This window comes from Anser brachyrhynchus, assembly GCF_964034855.1.
Source record: "Anser brachyrhynchus genome assembly, chromosome: 1".
NCBI lineage: Eukaryota > Metazoa > Chordata > Aves > Anseriformes > Anatidae > Anser > Anser brachyrhynchus.
Window position 1 is genome coordinate 119,623,986 of NC_137694.1, and position 22,933 is coordinate 119,646,918.

At 44.6% G+C, this 22,933-nt stretch overlaps 1 long non-coding RNA gene across 1 annotated transcript; it reads left to right on the forward strand.

Annotated features, from left to right (window-relative positions):
- The first annotated feature begins 504 nt into the window (after nt 1-504).
- LOC308187880 lies at nt 505-6,732 on the forward strand. Its single transcript, XR_013944972.1, has 3 exons — nt 505-1,232; nt 2,211-2,314; nt 5,000-6,732. It is a non-coding gene; the product is annotated as an uncharacterized lncRNA (long non-coding RNA).
- Nucleotides 6,733-22,933: the final 16,201 nt, after the last annotated feature.

Sequence of the window (22,933 nt, forward strand, 5' to 3'; positions counted from 1 at the left end):
AAGGGAATCATCCACATTAACCACAGACACAGATAAAAATTTCTCAAGAGCAATCTCTATATGTTTTGCTGACCACAGAACACATGGAGGTAAAATGTCATGCATTAGCCCATTTAATAAATGGTTTCAAGTTATTGAAAATACCAAAATTAAAACTCTAGATTCAAAATCCTGGAGCTTGGGGAGCTGCAGATGGAGAGCTGAGACCCAGCAGCTACTCGGTGTTCCACAGACAGCGCTGACGTTACAATGCAATCATCTGATGTGACAGGGATCATATGCATTCCCAAAAGCAGCTCCTCGGGCTTGCAGTCCTTGAGCAGTCATAAAAATAAAATGTCTCTTGAGACATTTCAAAGATAAGGCTGGAGAGAAAAGGGCCATGTGGTTTGCAACGCTCTTAGATAAATCCAAAGTAACCCTCTCCTCCCATGACGCACCAAGATCATCCATAAGGTATCCAGTTCTCTTCATGGCAATGGACAGCCATGCTGCTCTGCCGGAGAAAAATAGAAGGAAAGTATTTGAGGCCTTGCCACTTTTCCACAAAAATGGATGTTTTCATGAAATACGCACCTTCACCCCTACCTCAGCAGCTTCTACCCCACAGGAGGATGGCCTCCCTTCAACATCCTGTCTCTGTCAGAAGGATCACAGACACTTTATGGAAGATTTACACAGCCTCGTCAGTTTGTGCCTTGAGGGCATCTGGTGTTTAGTCACACAATCCTGTGAAGGAGGCCTATTAGGCTCCCATTCTGCCAAGTTTGCTGCAATTAGTAGCGATGCTCCCGGGATCACGCTCTGATACGGTGTTTTCTGTTCCTCTGCCTTCCCTTTCCCACTTGGACATCCTCCTCCTGCCCTCAGCAGTGCCGAGCACCATGGCAGGGGCCATCAGGAGTGGGCAGCCCCGTGGTGCCCCACCAGAGCTGGTGGTGCTGGTGGGGCCGTGCCATGCGGGTGCCCCCGGCATCGCCCTGGCGGCGCGGCTGGTTGCAGGAGCAGGGTGCGGCAGGCAGGGCTGAGGCGTTTGATCTGAGATCAGAGGTGGGGAAGGAAGCAAGGCCTCGCTTCAGTTCCCTTGCCAGCTGGGGTGGTTCATCCCTGCTCGCACCCGCAGCGATGAAAATCGGCATTTACATAACACTGGTGGTTCACCTTGGAAGCACTCTGATGGCATGAGCGAGGCCTGTTCTGAATGAAGTCGAGGGACACCTTGTCTGCCACAGGTGAGTTCCTCTCTTTTTTAGGATAGCAGCTCAACCCACAGTGAGGGGCTGAGGATAACACAGCACTGGGGGGCAGCACCCACTTGCCTTGGTCCTCTCTACAAGCAAAGAATCCCCTAGCCACTTAGGACTGGAAAAGTTGATTTAAAGTGGTCCCAAAGCAAATCTCTGTCATTTGCCACCTCCCACATCGCATATAAAAGAAAACCTTCAAATGTTGTTCCTTCTTTTTTTTTTTTTTTAATTCATTAATTTATTTTTTTATTATTATTTTTCCAAAATCCAAATATTAAGTCCTGGCTTCCTTACTTCTGCTATAGGGATCCTCAGAGGGCTGGGAAATGTGGGGAGCTGTGGCACTGCAAGCATCAAGTAGCAGAATCCTCAGCAATGGGAATATATTTCATGTGAAATGCTGCTTGTGTTAATATCTCTTCAGCACAAATGCCTGTAAAAACACTCAAGGGACGAACTCTCTTTGTGAAAATTTCAATATCACTGCCTCTTTCTCAGAAGGCAAGAAAGGATTCCTTTCCATAATGGGAAGGAAAAGAGTGCGACATTCTGGATATTTCTAAAGGAGAAAAATAAACTTACACTGATTCAAAAGAAGTCTTTAAAATATCAACATTGTTTGGAATGTGGTCTATATGATAAATTTGTATATACACATAGAATTATCTACATATATAGAGAGATCTGCCTCTATGCTGTGTGTAGATGTGTCTATATAGACAGATGGAGATATCCAGAGTATAAAAAGGAAGCACACAGTACAAGTGTTAGGAGACAGCATGGTATATCATAGGAGACCGGACTAAAAATCACAAACCCTGGGGTTAAAGCTTGGCTATTCCACTGAGTTTTGGTATCATCTTGCAGAAAGCACTTTATTTTCCTGTGTCTCTTTTTCACCGCTCTTCTTTATCTGCTTAAACTGTATCTCTAAGGACTCTCAGTTGCCTTGTGTTTGTACAGAGCTTTTCACCATGGAGATCTCTAGGTGCTGCTACCATAATCCTCAGAGGTTCAATCCAGTTCTCTTTTAGAGGTCTGTCTGTAAATCTGGGAATGCAAAAGAGGTAAGTACATTCCCCATAGACCTAACAGCTTCCAGATTGCAAGTCTAACAGTTTCAGTTCCCTCTAATTTACAAATGACTGTGCTTTGAAATGTCAAATTTCAGAAACATTCAAGCAAAAAAATATATGCCTAGGTAAGATTTAGAAACAAGCAGCAAGCGCTTGTGCCCTTATTGATCGCAGACTTTCCCATTCTGCACCTCCGAACTAAATCAGTAAAAACTTTTTTTTAACAAGACCAAAATGAGAAGGTTCCCACGTCAAAACAGAACTATCAAGACAAGTGGGTTTTGCAGCACAGTCCCAGCCAGCAGGCTGATTTAATTGAGGCTGGTTTAAAGAACTGATAGTGGGAAGGATTTTTCATCATGACACAAGTCTTTTTGCTGGTGTATCTTAGGAAAATGATTCATTAGGATTCAGCACCAGCTATTAGCTAGTTAGTATGCTTATTTAATTATCATTAAAAAGGAGAGAGAGAGTAGGAGCGTAATTGTGCAGCAAGCTCTTGCTAAGGGAGCATCAGGAACCCACTAGTCACCCACCCTCCCTACTTGTTCTGGGCAGGCAGGTAAGCTCCATCCTAGCTTTTTGGTGGAAGTGGTAATTTCCACCAGCCTTGACTGGGTGTGGATGGAGACAGCGCTCTCCCAGTTCTTCCAATGCCCATCCTCAGAAGAAAGAGCATCAGAGAAGTAGTCCTCCACCAACCGAGCCAGTTACCTAAGCAAGAGCAAGGAAGCGGTAAGGGAAAGAGATAAGAGAACGGTTCACTTATATGAGTATTTTATCTCCAGTAATGATGTGCACATTGAAAGAATTTGCACATATGCTTTATAGGTAGGATATAGAAATAAAGGGGAATTTATTTTTTCTTTAATGGATTCTTCCTCAATGCAAGGAAAGCAAAGATAATGGAGCATTTACCCAACTGCATTCTGCCCAACTGCATTCTGCCCACTACTTTATAAATCCCTTCAGGTATTTAAAATGTATGCTGTCAAAGACAGTGAAGGTAGACTGAAACTTGTTTGTTTGTAAGTGTATGTGTTTTCGATAGGGGTATCAAATGTTCATTGCGATTTAGGCATGATGCTTATTAGAGCACACTAGAGTATGAAAATGTACTATCTGCAGATAAGCAGTTCAGATCTAACAACAGACAATTCATTCTGTGTATTGATTGCTCCTCTGAACATTTTCTGTGAGGAATGCATTTTCTCCATAAAATAAAGAATAAAAACCTAACAATATGTATCTTCAAAATAGTGATTGTACATCACTGGGTGGAGAACAGCATAGATCAGTGTTTCCAAGATACACAGAGGGAGAAAAATCATTTCTCCACTGGAGAGCTCTGCTCAAAGAGTCATCTGCATTTGCTTTGTGGTTTGATTGAAACATCTTAATTTCTCTTGGAGTATCTCCTAAATTATTTTTATTCAGAGTAACTGTAATATCACCAAATGATATAGGCAAAAAAGGAGATAGCATATGCCCATATCTTTGTGTGCATATAGATGAATATGCATGTTCTGAATAGTGATATATAGTGCCTTAATGTAAGAGGGGATTAGAGGTTAAGATAACACACACCGGGGGAAGAATACTACCTAATTTTCTGATACAAATGTATTCATTCTCTAAGGCCAGATATGGTGATGAAAAAAAAATGCAAGAAAAAAAAAAAGCATACACACCCTGTAGCTTACCCTACCTTATGGTAGCTTCTACTATGAAGACCAAAAAGAAATCATCCAAAACTCCACTCAAGTCTCAGGCTAATTCAGAACAGTCTGCACCTGCTTATCAGGTTAAATACGTGTAAAGTGTTGGTAGCAGTCCTCTGCAGAGCTTGAACTGGCTCCCTCATCTGTCTAGCTCCTACCTCCAAGCCCACTTTCAGCCATGCTGCTGGAGCCCACCTCTTGCCAAGCTTCTCTGGAGCTCCCGGGCAGCCCCTGCACCTGCTCTGCAAGGCACTGCTGGGAGCAGCTGATCAGACAGCAGCCCTGACCAGCGCAGTATTCAGTAGCTCGCTGCTTGAAATGGTTTTAAATACCCAAGGAGTGCACTCAGGGAAGTGTCCATACCCCTGTCTTGCAAGCCAGACAGGGAGCAGAGGAGCATGGCAGCAGGGTGTCACCCTGGACACCTGAGCAGCTTTCCTTCCAGCTCGGGCGGGTGCCCAGCCTGAGGCCAGGACATCCTCTCCTTTGCTGTAGGCAGGCGGAGCTTCTTGGCAGCTGAGGAAAGAGGGAAAGAGCCAAATACCAGCATGGGAGAAAGAAAGCAAACCTGTGGTAGCTTCCAAAAGAGTTTTGGAAGGTGTCGACAAACTTTGGTGAAGAATTCAAACTTTTTGCCAGAAGCAGAACCTCCCCTGTTCACGGCTGGGTGCTCCTTCCAGGCTAGCTCCCTGGTCTGCAGGCCAGCACACGTACAGTCATCCTTTCCTCTGCTGGAGCTCTTCTCAAAGGCAGCCATGAGAGCGAGACCTTTGCAGACACTTTGAGCGTGCCAGCTTGTTGTGATGGGTCTGTGTTGCACAGAAGGTTGGGCAGTAGGGGTTGGTCGCTTGGTCACTAAAGCGAGATAAGACATTTTCACTGTAATCATCCAAATCAAACACCGGACTCTGTTTGTTCAGATAATCTCCCTGCTACTGTCTCTCTTGATTAACAGCACAGCAGAGCTTGAACTGAAAGAAAACAAGACAGCGTGAGAGAGAGAAGAAAGTCCTCCCCTTGCTTTTAATCTGCCTTTTCAACAACTTTGTATCTCCACCATCATCAGCACCATTCTCCAGGCAGACACAGATCCCCTGGTCTGTCCCCCACTGCCTAACTGCCGAAGTGCACTACAGCCTGGGGCAGGGGGAAAGAGCTCCCACAGTCCTCTGAAAGAGAAGGGACTGGCCAGTGCCAGAAGCCAGCACTTGTCTTGAGACATGGGCGATCGGACCCAAAAAGAAAGTTAAGCAGCATGTTGAGGAAAGAACCTACCTATGAAGAGTGGAGTATAAAATAAATAAATAATAAATAAATAAATAATAAAATGACAAACTGTCTTTCAGATTAACTTTTCTGGCTTGTGACAGGGTTCCTAACAATCACATCTCACATGGAACGACTCCAGGAGACCTGGGGAATGCATCTGTGATAAACGCTCTGTCTGAAGGTCAGAAAAGACCAATCTGCCACCAGGATGGGTTCTATCAGAGAAATAAATGTGAGAAGAAACGGCAAAATAGCTGGGAAAATTGGTTTTGAGGGGAAAATTGTTGCTAGAGCAAGGTTTCTCTTCCACTTTTACATCTGAATGCAAAAGTTTTTAAGCATTTTTTGAGAGGATCCTCATCGCTTAGGGTTGTTATCAGTCGATCTCAGTTTAATAGGATTTGGTGAGAACAAGGTCAGGGGTGTCCCAACAGTGGTATTCAATCCTTCAAATTGATGCTGACATACACAGCAGCTGAACATCCCCTGGTCAGATTTGTGATGGTATGTGGAGCATGGAGGACCTTCTGACATCAAATCTTTACTAGTGCTTTGTCCTAGGGAAGTTTCACTTCCAGTATTTCCTATGTTCACAATAAGGAAATTTTAAAAAATCCTCCTTGTTACTCTTAACCTTCTCCCATTTTTTGACTTTGGGCAAATGGATGACTAGACAAGAGATGCAGGGCACAGTGGAGTACCTGCCAAGAGTGCTAGCAAGCACAGTTAGAGGGCAAGTCTCCCACAGCTGAACAGCTGGTTTTAAGCCAACTCTTTCAGCATTAGTACCACACAGAGCAAAAAAATACAGTATTAAAGTCCTTTCTCAGTGACATAACAGATGTTGTTTTCAGTGTTTTCAGCTCTGTCCCTGAGCTCCCCCTGCAACTTTTCCACTGACCCTCTAGCATGACCTTTGTAAACCACTGCAACATTCTGTTCCTGTGCTTCTCTCCCCACGCTCTGTGTTTGGACTGCAAGCCCTGCCTGGTAGTGAGGGTGCACCTGGTAGCACCCTTATATGCTGGGGAGATGCTAGAGACTCCATGGGACTGGTTTGGTGGACATGATTTGGTCTAATTTCTGTTCTGAGTGAACACAATCATATAATAATTAAGTTTGGAAAAGACCTCCAAGATCATCTCGTCCAACCATCCCCCTACCACCAATGTCACCCACTAAACCATGTCCCTAAGCACCACGTCCAACCTTTCGTTGAACACCCCCAGGGACGGTGACTCCACCACTTCCCTGGGCAACCCGTTCCAATGCCTGACTACTCTATCTGAGAAGAAATTTCTTCTAATTTCCAACCTGAAATTAAAAGCACTCATATATTTTAGGCTTTTATAAGCTTAAAATTGCCGAAGTTGAGTTTCTAAAAATCTGAGCAACTACTTGCATGTGCAAGAAGGAGGACCCAGGGAACTACAGGCCTCACATCCATCCCCAAGAAGGTGATGGAGCAGCTAATCCTGGAAGCCATTTCCAGACACATGAAGGACAAGAAAATCAATAGGAGTAGTCAGCATGTATTCACCAAGGGTAAATAATGCCTGACAAACTTGAAAGACCTCTACAATTAAATGACTGGTTTTGTGGGCACCATGTCCCACAAGATCATCATAGAGAGGCTGATAAATTATGAACTACATGAGTAGACACTGAGGGGGACTGAGAACTGTCTGAAAGGTTGGGCCCATGGGGTGGTGATCGGTGGTGCAAAGTCTAGTTGGAGGTCAGTAACTGTCAGTGTTCCCAAGGTGTCAATAATGAGTATGATCCTGTTCAACACCTTTATTAATGATGTGACTGATGGAGGAGACTGTACTCTCGCCAAGCTGGCTGGTGACACAAAACTGGGAGGTGTGACTGACCTCCACCACAGAGAAGTGCTGCCATCCACAGAGACCTCAACAGGCTGGAGGAATGTGCTGACAGAAACCTCCTGAAATTCAGCAAGGGGAACTGTAAAGTCCTGCACCTGGAGAGGAACAAGCCCAGGCACCAACACATGCTGGGGGTCACCCAGCTGGAAAGCAACTAGGCAGAAGAGGACCTAGTGGACACCAAATTGAACATAAGCCATCAACCTGCCCTGTGGCAAAGAAAGTTAATGGTATTCTGAGCTGCATCAAAAGAAGTGTTGCCAGCAGGTCAAGGGAGGTGATTTAAGCTGCCGGCCAGGAGCTTCTGAAGTCTCCATCTCTGTATTTTGAAGGCTACGGTATTTGGTGTGTTCAAACATCGCACAACGTTTTTACCACCAGCTTCCAGCTGGGGGTGCCAACGTGACACGTCGTTTGCTGTAAACAGTGCAACTGACAAAAATACTGCCATGTTATGTCATGTCTTGAGTTGCTCAGCTCTTTCCTTTGTGCTTTGATATTATAGCTAAGCTGATCTATTGACTAACTGGTGCTGAGAGGATAAGTTCTGCTTAGAAAACTGGAGACAGGTTGTATGATTCAGCCGTGTTTAACCATAAGATCCTTGTGAATGACCCAGCTCTAATACATCTGCTTTTCTGGAATACCAAGGCACACCTCAGTCTTCAGTGTTCTGTGGCTAAGTCTCTTCCTGACCTTGGAAGAGGTAGAGAAGGAGGAATAAATCATGGAGGGGAGGAAGGCAATACATCATGGCTCCTCCTACATGCTACTGACTTGTGATACCAAAAAACAGATGTGCCTGGTATTGAAATGGGGAGATTTGGCATTATCCTATTCCTCTCTTACAGAAGCACCACTATGATTAACATAAACTTTTCATGATCAGGCACAGGAACATCCTGAATCTATACCTCAATGACGTGAATGGGTCACTTCACATGCCTTGGAGTTATGGTCCCAGGCTCTCTGCAGATCCATTGGCCTTGCTTACTTTCATTTCCTGTTCATGAGGTTTTCTTTCCCAGTCACAGCACTGGAACCCTGTCTGTGTTGTTAAAAGACCACAGAGATTCCAGAGATAAGCTAGTAGCTGAGGAGAATGACACAGCTACAGTAAATTGGCATGTATAAGCTATTACCAAAGTTGCTTCCAGTAATTTGCAGCCATTATCACAGCACCTTAGTTCAGTCTGGGAAGTACCATTACTAATGCTAGTCCTTGGAGAAAGATAACAAAAGAGATGAGCAATTCGCCAGCTCATATCTCCTTCATCCCAAATCCACCTGTTTAAATTCATCAGAGCACTGGCAAGCAGCTTTGTGCATTCAAGCCTTTCTACTAAAGTTCAGAAGAAATTGATATAAGGCTTAAAATATAGGACTGATATTTTAACTCTGCAGTCATTATTTTGACTGATGTTTTCTGTACGTGTCCCCTGTTGAGGAAGACTCCTCTTAAGCTTCTGCATCATCTGTAGAGAAGAGATTATGCTGTTATTTACTGGAAGAGGTTATAAAGATGCATATAGGAAGAATTTATACTGAGCCTCTGAATATCCTCCATTTAGGGCCACTGGTGCTGGAAGAGATCATTGTTCCTCACCCACAAACCAGCTACTTATCACCACTTCCAGCCAAAGGCTCCAACCTCCCTTGGTATGCTAGCATGTGAGCCCTCTCCAGCCTTCCTTGGTCATAACAACCTGGTGTGGTGGTGTCACACTGGAAGACAGGTCAGCTCCACCACGCCACTCTCTCACTCCCCCTCTGCAAGAGAATAGAGGGAGACAATATGATGAAAAAAAGACTCATGGTTTGAGATAAAGAGAGGGAGATAATTCACTAATTACTGTCATGGGCAAAACAGACTCAACATAGGGAAATTAAAATAATTTAAAGCCTATCAATAGCAGATTAGAGCCATGAGAAACTAAAAGCAAACCAAAACACCTTCCCCCCACCCACTCATTTCCAACTCCTCCCTCCGAGAGGCACAGAGGAACGGGGAGTGGGGTCTGTGGTCAGTCTATAGCATTTTGTCTCCGCCGCTCCCTCACGGTCCCTCTGCCCCTGCTCCACGCGGGGTCCCTCCCACGGGATGCCGTCCTTCCCGAACTGAGCCTGCGGGGGCTGCCCACAGGCAGCAGCTCTTCCAGCACTGCTCCCACACGGCTCCGTACCACGGGGTCCATCCATCCCCAGGAGCAAACTGCTCCAGCACGGGTCCCCCACGGGCGGGCGGCAGCTCCCCCCAGACCCCCTGCTCCTGCGTGGGCTCCTCTCCACGGGCTGCAGCTCCGGCCCGGGGCCTGCTCCTGCGGGGGCTCTCCATGGGCCGCAGCCTCCTCCAGGCCACATCCACCTGCTCCACGTGGGCTCCTCCACGGGCTGCAGCGTGGAGATCTGCTCCGTGTGGGACCCATGGGCTGCAGGGGGACAGCCTGCTCCACCGGGGGCCTCTCCCTGCACAGGCCGCAGGGGAACTGCTGCTGCCTGCCTGGAGCACCTCCTGCCCTCCTGCTGCACTCACCTGGGGGGCTGCAGGGCTTGTTCCCCCACATGTTCTCACGCTTCTTCCCCAGCTGCTGTTGCATGGCGTTGTTTCCCTTCCTTAACTTTGCTCTCCCAGAGTCCCACCCAGCGTCGTTCCCTGGCTCTGGCCAGCAGCAGGTCCCTTTTGGAGCCGGCTGGAGCTGGCTCTGGTCTGACATGGGGCAGCTGCTGGGCTCTGCCCACAGAGGCCACCCCTGCAGCCACTCATTACCAAACCCTTGCCATGTAAACCCAATATACATGAGTGTTCTGAAACCATTTTGTTTTATAACTTCAGGTTGTTTTGACCGAAGCAGGCAAAAGAAACATCTCTCCTGGCAGAGCAGATAGTGAAAAGCAGCTGGAGGAGACCCATGATGAGTCACTTCTGGATGCAAACAGAGCTGTTGGCTTATCCTGTATCAGGTTTGAATCTGTCACCATTCAGGGGAGGCATCAGTTTCAAGAGGCATCTAAACTGTGGTGAACAAGATTGAAAAAATGCTTTATCACAACCCCAGCAGCAACTAGTGGGCTAGGGCTCACATCTGAGCTTCACTTCTGGAGTATTATGGGCCTTATACCCAGAAAACTGTAACCATGATCTTAAACCAAATAACTACTGATATCTAGTAAATTCTTTCCAACTGCTGTCTTCCAGACCCACTTCTACTATCAACAATAAACAATATAGAACTACAACCTAGCAATAAATGAACAAAGCAAAACACCATTCTGCTCTCCTGTCACAGAACCACAAGACTCCCAAGGCAAGATGGCACCTCTGGAGTCACCAAGTCCAAGCCCCTGCTCAAAGCAGGATCAACTACAGGAGGTTGTTCAGGTATGTGTCCAGTCAAGTTTCAAATATCTGCAAGGATGGAATCTCCACAGCCTGCTTGCATAAGTTGTTCCAGGGCTCAATCACCCTCTTCCAGTAAGAAAGTATTTTTTCTTATATTTAATTTCCTGTATTTCAATTTGTGCCCACTGCCCTTTGTCATTTCACTAGGCACCACTGAAAATAGCCTGGCACCTTTCTCTTTGCACTCTCCTTTCAGGTATTTATAGACCTTGATGCTATCCCCCTGGGCTTTGTCTTCTCCAGTCTGAGAAGTCCAGCTCTCTTGGTCTTTCCTCATAGGAGAAATGTTCCAGTCCCTTCATCACTCTAGTGGCCCTTTGCTGGAGTCTCTCCAGTATGTCCATGTCTTTCTGGTACTGGTGACCCCAATACAGGATCTAGTACTCCAAATGTGTCTCACCAGTGCTGAGTAGAGGAGAAGGATCACCTCCCTTTACCTTCTGGTGATGAAGGATCACCTCCGTTTACCTTCTGGTGATGCTCTCTGACTAATGTAGCCCAGGAGGTTGTTGGCTTTCTTTATCACAATGACACGTTGTTGACTTATGTCCAACTTGGTATTCATCGAGACTTCCAAGTGCTTTTCTGCAAATCTGTATTCTAGCCAGTTGACCCCAGCATATACTGGTGCATGAGGTTATTTCTTCCCAGGAACAAGGTTTGGCTTTTCCCTTTGTTGAACTCCATGAGGTTTCTGTCATCACATATCTCCCTCCTTGGAGATCTTCAAAAGCCACCTGTACATGGTCCTGGGCAACCTGCTGTGGGCACCCTTGCATGAGTGGGTAGGGGGTTGGACCAGATAACCTCCAGAGGTCCCTTCCAAAATCAACCATTCTGTGATTCTGTGATTCTCCAACCTATTGACACCCCACTGAATGACAGCACACAAATATCTGGTGTGTCAACCACTCCCTCCAGCTTTGTGTCATTGGCAAATAATCTGAAGATACCCTCTGTTCCCAGCATTCAGGTCATTAATGACAATGTTAAACAGTACCGGTGCCAGTATCAACTCCTGGGGTACCCCATTAGTGACTTCCATCCAGTTGGACTTTGTGATGTTGATCATATTCCCTCAAGCTGTTCAACTGAGTCAGTTTTCAGTCTACCACACCGATCATTTATCTACTCTGTACTTCATCAGTTTGTCAAGAGGTTATTATGGGGAACGGTGTGGAAAGCATTACCAAAGCCAAGACAAACAACATCCACAGCTCTAATCTCATCCATCGTGCCAGACATCTCATTACAGGTGGCTATCTGGTTAGTTAACCGTGATTTCTTTGTAAATCTGTGATGGGTACTCCTAGTCATCTGCTTGTTCTTCACATGTCTGGAAATTTTTTCCAAGAGTATTTGTTCCATCACTTTCCCAGGGAAAGTTGTGGTGATGCTGACCAGCCTATAGTTCCATGGATCCTCCTTCTTACCCTTCCTGTAGATAAGAGTGACGTTTGCTTTCTTCCTGGTCTCAAGAACCTGATCCTATAGCCATGATCTTTCAATAAAATTGGGAGAGGCCTCACAATAACATGGGACAGATCCTTCAGCATTCTTTGTCCTGTTGGTGATGGAATACTGGGTACACAGACATGTACAGTCTTTTGTAGGCTCAGATAAAGGTGAGTTTAATGTTGATGTAGAGTGTGCCATTGCCCCTTCTGCTTTCTCAATCTTTCTCCCAGTCTTCTCCCTGTTAATCTGCCTGATGGAGAGCAAATCTGTACTCCTCGAGCACCTACTGATATCTATGTCAGAATCTGAAAATAGGATTGCAGCAGTTCTTCATATGCTTTAACCAGGGCACCCTAGATAGCTTTGGTACAGATGATGTTGCAGCCATCACAGTGGAAAGCTTGGTGAGGTCTGCCAAACCTACCTAAGTAATTCTCCAACTGTTTTATCAGGTGCAGAGCTGCATAATTGTTTACTAATTGTGATGGATCTTGCAGAATGAAGAGGCTAGTGATAGATGATGTAGAAAGAGATAGACTTCAATTGGGCGTTTACAGTGTGTTAATGATGGAGAACAAAAAGGAGGTACTACCTTTGCTTTCTGTCACATTGATAAGTGAATCCCAGATAGATGGCCTGATTTGTTTAAGGCCCTACCGTAGGACTGTGGCAGAGCTAGAACTGTGTTCAAATTTCCTAAATCCCATTCAAGTGGTATAGTCAAAGCTCAGTGACAAACTGTTGTCAGTTTTCAAAAATATTAATGATTTCCAACACCAGATTCCTGTGAGTCCAGCATAAGGCATGTTGAAGATACCTGGTTTTCAGAACATGGGTTGCCAAGAGTTCTCAGCTGGGACATAGGAAAACTTAGCCATACAAAATTAATAGTTGCATTTAAAATTCTTGGACAAATTGCTCTTTTTTCTATAACTGCAGAACCTTTAGTTCCACTGTATTAATATTGTTCTGTTTTTTTGTTTGTTTATGGTCTGGGGCTGCCTTAAGAAAGATAAATGAGAAAAGCACTTTGCTTCACTTGCCTAGAGTGCTCTTGCCATTAGTCTGTTAATGCATACTTGAATACTAAAACAATTGACCACGTTTATCACTAAGTAGAACCTGAAGGCCACGATAAAAACAAGGAACTACAGTATTCCTGGCTGTAATGTTTAGTTGCCATGGTGATATATTTGGACAGTGAATACATTTGTTGGTCTCTCTTCCCTGCAATGTGGCACACAGAGAGAACCACGCAGTCTCTATTTGGGGGATCATTCAGCACATTTGGTGACTGCTTTGCTTGAGAAGGAACAGAGGGTTGGACCACACGTGATGCTTCAGAAAGTATTAATAAGATGGCTTCCTTGTGTTGTAGTCAAGGATCTGGGACTGATTCAGTTCCACAGCCTTCCCGTGCCCAGTTCATGTGCCTCATCAGCTGGACAAGCTGCATCTCTCCACGTCCCTGTCTGCAGGATGGTGATAATGATGCTGCTCTCCCTTACCAGTGTTGCCTGTTTATTGGAGAGTGCGTTGTCTCCTACTTTCTATTTACATGTGAACATTCATTCTTTTTTGGGTTCTAGCATCTATGTTGTAAGGGTGTATTAATATAAGGGCATAATCATTATAGAGCTATACTAAAATATCAATAAATGACATTTCTGCACAAGAATCTAAAAAGAATTGGAGAAAAGTGAGCAGAGGGCACAAGAAATCCTTCATTTGTTTTGACCTATGGTAGCTGAGAGTGGAAACATACTTTGGTATCTTCTTATATATGCACTCAGAGGAAGCACAACCAAAATGACAGTGTAGCTGGTATGGCTATGGGCTTAAGATAGGCCAGTAGGGATTCAGCTATTTATTTTCTAATGGTTGTTCTGTAGCTTGTGTTTGAGCTAAGACTCTCACAGGAGTCTTCAGTCTGTTGCCAGTGGGGCAGGTTTCCAATTCTTTGCAGCCATCACACAAGAAAAGAAAAAGAAAAAAATGAAGGTAGAAAAGCAGAATCAGAAACCGGTTCTGGCTCCTCAGGATGCATCGATGGCAGCTGATCTGAGAGGTACAGCTAGGACTCTCTGCATGGGCTTATTCTACAAAGGCTCACAGATGGCCTTACCCTGAGCCCACCCTTCAGCTGTGGACAAGCATCCACCCCAGACAGCTGTGCTGGCTGAGAGAGCTCCAGCTCATCAGGTCTTGACGAAGGCCGCCTTCTCTCTTCAGCAGGCAGGGTCACGCATGCTCCCTCCTTCACTCTGGGTGCAGCATGGGGACAAGCTTTGGCCACGGGCAGATGTCCCCACAGGGGAAGTGGTGGCAGCGGTCGCTCCTCTGCCAGTTGTGCCTCTCCTTCAGAGCAGCCAGCTGCAACCCCCCTTCAGTCACACTGAGTTTGTGTAAACGGTATTCCAGAGGTTCACTGTGTGCAGCAAAAGCAGGGTGCTGGCTGTAACTTCAACATATGTCCCAGCTGGCTGCTGAGCATGCAACTGCAGTCGAAAACACCCAGGGAAAGTGTTTTGCCCAGCAATGTATTCCACCAGCATAGCCATTTTTTCAGTGAAGGCCCCTGCATGCTGCCTTGTGCTCCCCCAAAATGTCCCAATTAAAACCCATGGCCCTGCATGCCATCTAACACGACTCACCTTGAGTAAAATCAGGGAGTGATTTAGTGATAGGTGGTGCAGGCTGGGGCAGATCCTCCTGTCCTTATTCACTGTGAATTGCGCCGTAGGCAGTTATAGTACCAGGGAAATCAATGGGATAATGAATACTAATTAGCGGCAAGTCACAGTGGGAGAATCTGGGAGAACATCTGTCCTTGCCCCAGGAGTAGGAGTTCCTCGGGTCCCTGCCATTGTCACGCAGTTTGGGGACCCTCATGGTCCTGGGGAAAGCAAGATTTTGAATATTTACAAGCAGCATAGGAATTGGCCCCCAAAATCACTTTCTCATCAGTTTCACTAAGCTCTAATTATAATGTAAATTGAAAAATTGGAAGGAATTCAGAGACGAGCAACAAATACGATTAAGGGGATTGGAGGATTGATTTATGAGGGAAGATTAAAAGACCTAAGAATTATGCAGTTTGACTAAATGATGACCGTGGGCCTGATCTTGCAAACTTTTCCCAGACATGGCTTTCCACATTAAAGAGGAAGCGTGATTTAAAAATATCTACCCTGTTCTCCAGTGAGAAATTTTGCAGATCAGTATTCCAAGCTAGGGTAGAGGGAAGCGTTAGTTTTCATCTTGCAGCAGCGAAAGCTAAAATTTCCAGTGTCAAAGATCAAGGAGTGCTTGCAATTTTTTGTTCGGGTTTATACAGGAAAAGGAAGCAGAATTTATTCACATCAGATAGAAACAGGGGGGAACATGGAGATGTGAGATCTGTCGGTGATCAGCATAAGAGAAGTGATAGAAAAATGATGCTTTTCACTTGGAAGACTATTAAATGCCGTTTTAAATTTGTAGATGTAAAACATAAATCATTACACACACACAAGAAGTCAGAAGTCTGAAACTCATGGATCGCACTTTTGCGTGGATGATACACAGCATTTGAATGTTTTGAGGATGCATTTAAACTCAGGAAAACATTACTGAGATACATAGATATCACAGGACCAAGTACACAGCGTGACAGAAGAAGGCAACAGGAAAATGGGAGATGCAGCACCACAACGGGAAAATGAAAGATGCAACACCAAGCGTGTGACTGTCCTCTCGCTCCATGGCTTGGCTGCCTCCAAGCTATGGGGCTCTGCTGCAGCAAAGCCAGCCTCCAGGCATCATGCTTCTTGGAGGGATCGTCCTGCTCATGGTCCTTTTCCCTGGCTGGCATTGGTGCCTGGCTGGGCTTCCAGGTAAAGCAGATTTAAGAGGGTAAACTGGCAGAAAACTCTTTCATTCTGGTGGAACTGTACGTATGCTAGTCTCCCTCCAGCTCATCGCTGGCTTGGCCAAGCATTGGTGCTGGCACAGGAGGAACGATGGTGGGACTGGAGAGTCAGCCTGGGGAAGGCACGGGCTGGCAGCACGCGTCTTCTGGAAGCAGCCAGCTAATAAGATTTCAGAGCAGGCAATGTGCTGTGCTACCGTATGTGCTTCTTCGTTGCTTGCTCAGAGGTGATGTGGACTAAACAGCGCTGGGAGGGTTCTTTTCAGCTTGGTGTTCAGGGAAGTGAGGGGCAACACAGCACATTTGGGTGATACAAAGAATTCTCTTTCATAGTCCCACTAGCACTGATGGAAGCAAATGAATGAAACCTGACCTCCCACGTACAGGCTTCAGTGAACAGCCGTAGCACGTGTGCGGAGGGATTCAGGGTGGACATGGATTCAGTACAGGAGCAGGAAAACTGAAAAAATAACAGAGGCTTTAATGGCCTCTATCCACCAAACTAGGGCTAAATCAGCATCACTTAGTCTCTGATGCTTCCCATTCATGTTGTGCATCTAAAGTTCATGATAAAGCCTATTGTCCCAGACCTGTTTCTTACAATTCTGGGGTCATTCTGCCTCAGATCTTGAATAGCTGAAGAAAAAAATAAGTGTTGAGCGAACAGTTAACATGCTGAAGTATCAAATGAAATCCAGGATGAGGGGAAACAGATCCGTTAGATCATGACTAACACAAGAATATTCATGCAGAAAATAAAAACTCCCTTGCTTTCAGCCCACCAGCCCAGGGTAAATAGAGCTGAGTAACACTAGCAATGAAATAAATAATTTCATGAAAAAAAAATAAAAATAATTATTTAAACTCCTTGAGAATTTGTCATAATTGGCCATTAGTTTTTCCTAGAGAAAAAAAATAGTAATATTTTCTTTAATGTCAGATTGAAATGTTTTACTTGCTGAAAACTATCCAACCTTCTTTTTGTTATACTCTAGAAACAGCAGAACTTTCTTTTTTTTTTTTCCCAAAACAAAATCAAACCAGTATTGTTTAAAGTAAAAAGTCTTAAAAGTGTCAGATGAATCAGAATCAAAAGCAATACTGAATCAAAGAGGAATCAAATCAGAACCAACAACAGTATTTGGATTGATCGAAATGTAGTATAATGGCTTATTCAGTAATCAAAAAAAAAAAAAAAAGCACTAACTTTTTTTTTTTCCCCTATCCATCCATCTCTAAAATCCATCACTCATCAAGCTCCTGCCTTGGGGCACTAACCTCCCTGCTGTGCCAGAGCCTGGCCTGGACACAGGCTCAATGCATGACATGGATGTCATGGCAGCTCTGCAAAATAGGATTCAAGTAAGTCAGGTCTCTGATCTAGGTCCAGTAACTGAAAAAACTCACAGTACAAGTACTGAAACCAAACCTGGCCTGGAAATATTTGTCTATGTGAGCCCAAGTTGCAGTGGGAGGTGATGATGGAACAGGATGCTGACATGAATGCAACATCCTCAGAGGCATCAGTGTGCTGCCCTAAACAGCCACACCACTGTGCCCACACAACACAGCGGAGAGAGACTGCATATGAGAGACGCAGACACCAGCAATATAACAGAGCTGACCACCTTGATTACCTCCTGTACCAGCGCCAGGGGAGGCAGTTCCCAGCATTTCCAGGAATGACCTTGCTGGTTCAGCAGGTTCAGGTTTAGACCAGCATGCAGCACAGAAACAAATGCCCTGCCTTTGTCAATGGGCCTGGAGCAAAAAAAGAAAAAAAAAACCAACTCACTATCTTTCCAAAAAACTCGTAGCTGCTTATCTGAAACAGTTCACGACAGCGAAAGAGCTGGATGACTATGTCATGCAATGCTGCATTGTGATTTTTTTGGAAGGCAGGCATGATTTCACCGAGGCAAGCAAGGGAAGGGTGAGTCAGCAGAAGATTTCATAAGAGCCCTCGGCAGCTGGCTCCAACGTGGTGGCTACAAGGGAGGCACGCGAGGTGGGCTGGCTGGGGGCAGCCATGGCCCCAACCTCATGTAAGACACAGACAAGTCTGCAATGGCAACATGGAGAGAAAAAACAGCTGGGGAAAACTGCTGAGGGAGAGAAGGCTCTTGGAAATGAGTCAACATTTCAGGACAAAGACCCTAAAAGCCTCTGCAAGCCAGGATAGGTCCCTGGTGGTCTCCCTGCTCCATCCCACGGCTGCCCCCTCTTGCATCTCTCTGACTTCCACAAAACCTCCTCTTGAGGAAGAGGAGGAGGAAGAGAGGCAGGAAGGCTCTGGCAGGCCTGGGGGTTGCTGTCTTCCTTCTCAGCCCCACTTTCACAGAAGCCTGGGTGGAGGGGCCCACCTATAACCCACAAAACAGGGGAGGCTGCCTGCCCATGCCAGTATTTCTCCACTCGCCACAGTGCCTGGGCTGGGGCCAGCTGCTCCATAGCTGCATGAGAGCAACTCCACAGCAGCCACGTCCAAGCCCCAGAGTTGCTGAGACAGTCTCTCTGCAGCCACGTGCAGGATTTCCAACCAGGAACCTGGTGGAGCTGCAGGGAGTGGTGCTGCAGCACGTGAAAAATCAGAAATAAAATGCAAAGAGCTCACGTGCTGGGGCCAGCAAGGAGTGGGCTAGCTCTACAGCACCCAAACAAGGAGCGGGTTGGTGTCCTTCCTCCCCACCAGGGTCGTAAGGACTTCCTCCCTTCCTCTGCACCCACACTGCACGTGGCCTGTAAGGAGCAAGGAAAAAAGTCAGGGAGAAACCGGCAGGGACTTTTGTTGTGGGCACTGGAACAGCACCCGCAGTTGCATGTAAGGAGCTGATGAGTCAGCTGTGGAAGGAGGAACAGAGAGGCACAGCCTTTACACACTATTACCATCGGCATAAATATTGGACCAAGATGTCTTCTATCCCACACCTGAACCAAACCTGAGCAATGCTTAAGCACAACTCAAAATACTCAGGAAATGGGGGAATGTGAAAACAACCTCTGGGTCAGTGAAGGAAGTGTTGAATAAGAGATGGGGACAATGAGCAAGAAAAAAAAAGAGGATTCAAGAAAACCCTAATTTTTTGCAACTTTTTAAATCAACTATTATTTTTATTGCAATCGATGCTTTCAAGTATATTTTGCCATGTGAACTCCTGTAGGCTCTGATGTCCTAATGTCCTAGTCTGATATTGCTGTTGCGGTTGATATTTGCTTTCGTTATTCCTGCACAGGTTCACACACACCACTGAAGTGTACCCCCCCCTTTTTTTTTTTCAAATTCCTTGCAAGAAATTCACAATCGGCTTCCCTGAAAAACTCTGTAGTTCAAGAGTGCCATCTTGAGGTTTACTATATTTAAGGACTAGCATGTTGATTGAACTTCTAGTATTTGGGGAATTATTAGTGAGCTCAAACACCTAATATTTAATGTATAGTTTTTAAGAGACATGAACAGACGTACAGAGATGCAGCTCATATCTGGTCTGTACTGCCTGGAGTTAAGGGATCTAGCTTACAGAAATCCCAGTCAAGATTTTCAGAAGCAAGTAAAAATAGTGAGTGCTCTGTTTTGGGATACCCTACTCAAAATGGAGATACCTGGTGTTCAAACTCTATCCAATTCCAGCCATCCGAATATTAGATATGAACTAACTTTCAAAATATTTTAAGCCAGGCATCCAAAATGACTATTTTTGATTTTTTTTTTCTTGACTGTAAGAAGGCTTACTTGAATTCTTAATTTGACTTAAAAGTAAAGTTGAAGACAGAATAAAACTCTGGTTTTCAAAAATACTTAATTTTTATTTTAGACACTCTCATGTTTTAAAATAATGAAGACACTTTAATATTTTGGAGTGCAAGTTTAGGAGGTGTTGTAAAATCATCTTCCTTCTACAGCATTGTCCAGGCACAAGTTATTTATCACTGCAGGAAAGTAAATGAGTAGATCATTTAGACAAATCACGCTTAGGTTTTGAAGTTACACTGAATGGGGGGTGTTGCTTTTCATTCTTCCTGCTGCAACTGCCAGGTGGCTTTTGGTTTGGGAAAAGGATGTGTGCCAACATGTTCACAATAAGGTGCATTAAAGGATGAGGCGCCGCAGGAAACCAGAGACCCTCAAAAATATGCATTGTTAGCACCACAATTAACCTGTGTTTCCTTGCGATAGTTGTCACTTTAAAGCCCAGACAAAAAAAAAAAAAGAAAAAAAAAACTTTCTCAAACCATTGCCTAATGATATCTAACCCCCAGTTATCTTCACTTCCCAAACTGCACAAGTATGTTTCATTTTTTTATGACTATTTTGACTTCTATTAGATAGAAAGCCCTAAAATTATAGATTTGAATGAAGTTTAAATGAAGAGCAATCTACCTCCAAATACATAACGCGGTCTAAAGGAAGAAGCTCAGTTTGTTTCCCAGTGCAGAGGCAGACTGCAGCAGAAGGTATTTTTATCCTAAGCATATTAGTACAGCAATGACAGAGCTCCCCCCAGAAAAACAATATGAACCCTTACTGTCTTTAAAGTATAACATGCTTAGCCATATCCCAGTCTGGAAGGAGGAGTGGGTAGGAAACAAATTTCCCTTTCACAGCAAAGTTTCACAACCATGAATTTGATTTCTCTCTCTCTCTCTCTTTTTTTTTTTTTTTTTTTTTTTTTTTTTTGTCTCTGAGGTCCAAAATAACACCTTGCCAATAAATTGTGTCTGTATGGCAGATCTTCTGAAGGGGGTGGAAGCAGCCCACCACAGCCTATGGACTGGGCTTCATGCACAGACCTTCATCCTGCCTGCAGACCATGGCAGCACCAGGGTGGCTCAGCCCCGGAGAAGGATATCACACGGTCAGGGGGCTTGGAGTAAATGAGGACTTTCTCCTCAAGGAAAGGCCCTCTCAAAGATCTGCAGCATGCTAAGCCTATTCACAGAGAATAACACTTTTTATTCTGGAAGCAGCCTGTGTTATTTCTTGAGAAGTAAGGTGCTACCACGCATAAACAAGGTAGCAGGGTGTTTTTTTTTTTTTCCTGTGTAAGCGGTTGCTGAGGCTGAGCTGTGAGCTGGTTCACCTGGAAACTATTGCCTGGGTGCGAGCCAGGTGTCTATTTTGGGTCCCTCCGCAGGCAGGAGTGGCATGGAGTCAAGCCATCCACTTGTCTCGGGCAGCCAAATCCTTGCCCTGTCCTCTGGAAGGGCAAAGAGCAGGAGCAGCACAACAACTGAAAGGAAAAATTAAATGAAAACTTATTTTCCCCCCCATACAATTTCAAGCTTGCTACTTCAGTTTTTGTTATCAATTCCCAGTGATGACTGGGAAGGCAATCAAAAGATTGGAGAAGATGTATGCAAAAAAATCACCCCGCAGTCTGACCAACTGCTGAAAGGTTCCAAATGTGGAGGTTTCAAAGGAGCTTTAGCCAACTGTTACATTTACAGTCACCGAAGAAAAAGTTACCTTCTATGCTTTGACATGTGTTAATATCTTTTTGAATGCTAAGCCTTGTATTACTAAGTTGTATTTGAAGCTTTTTGCGTTAGAACAACAGTGGTGTATGATAACATGCCTTCCATGGATGGTGAAAGAATGACATTGTATCCTATTGTGTCTTTACATTGTATTCTAAACAAAGGTATTTTCCTGTGTTAGCGTAAAATCTAAATATTTTGGAAAACTATACATTTTTAGCCTTAAAATTGCTATAGATATTTCTCCTACCGGGTCTCTTGTTCCTTTTGTCTTCTTTTGTGCTTTTATAAGATATCTCCAGTACTTGACATTTATACTTATGCCTTTTTGCAAACTCGATTTATTATTGTAACTGAAAGATAATTGGTGCTACCTTATAAAATAGATCCTACATTTATATTTTAAGACCTTTTTTTTCTGCCAATGATAATAAAATATATTTAGTGAAGATACAAATGAATAACACTGAAAAAAATATATTTATATTACAACTCTCTCCAAAACAACAAAAACTGAGGAATAAGGTCTTTCACAAAATACAAAATAACTGGTGAGGACTAAATAAATAAATAAATAAAAATAAAAGGTACCGGGAGGAATTCAGCAGTGACCTTTGAGAGTTGCGTATTCAAGGGAAATCCAAAACCATGTGGCAAAGCTGCTGATCCAAAGTTGAAAAAATTAGGGTTTTAAGGCATCTGTGGGGGACAGCAGCCCTGTGACACCACAGGGACGAGTCCTTCTGCTGATGAGCCCATGGGCCTTGCAGGATGTCCCCTTCCTCACAGAAGGGTCTTCCCCGGCTTGGTGGTCCCCAGCTGGGGTGGGCGCTCTCTCATCAGTTGTGGGGTCGAGGCAGCATCTCAGCACCTGGGTCCTTGGTGGCATCTGCTGAGACCCAAAGCAGCAAACGCATGGACCAGCCACTGGCCAAGGACTAACTTAAGGCAGTGAGCAGAGTGGTTTTCACAGCTTGCATTCAAAAATGAGACTGAAGCAAATATGTCAGGAGAAAATCATTTCACTGGGAGGAGGAAATGAGCTCATGCATCTTCAGTTAAGCCATCACTGTAGTGATGGGATGTTCCCTGGATCCAGTTCTGAGGTAAGAAAAGCATTGGCATTTCCATGGGATATTTCTTCAAGGGACACACAAATAATTTTGTAACTCCTAAGAAATAATTCTAGGAGAATTTATATAGCAACACTTGCTTAAGAGCTAAGTGTTGGAGCTCATGCATTGAAAACAGAATTCAGAAGTTCGCAAGTAACAGGAAAGGAAGCTGCTGTTCAAAAACAAGCTATCTGTGCGTTGAGAAGTACACACTCAATGTACCAATGCCATGGGTGAGCGCTAACTGCATATTCTGAATTTCTGTGTGTAACTCTGTGAGAAGTCATGCATAGAGTTTTTTTGCATTAAGCAAGGAAACGTTAGAGTAGCACCTAAAACAAGCCACTAAATATAAAAGAATAATTGTTTTTGA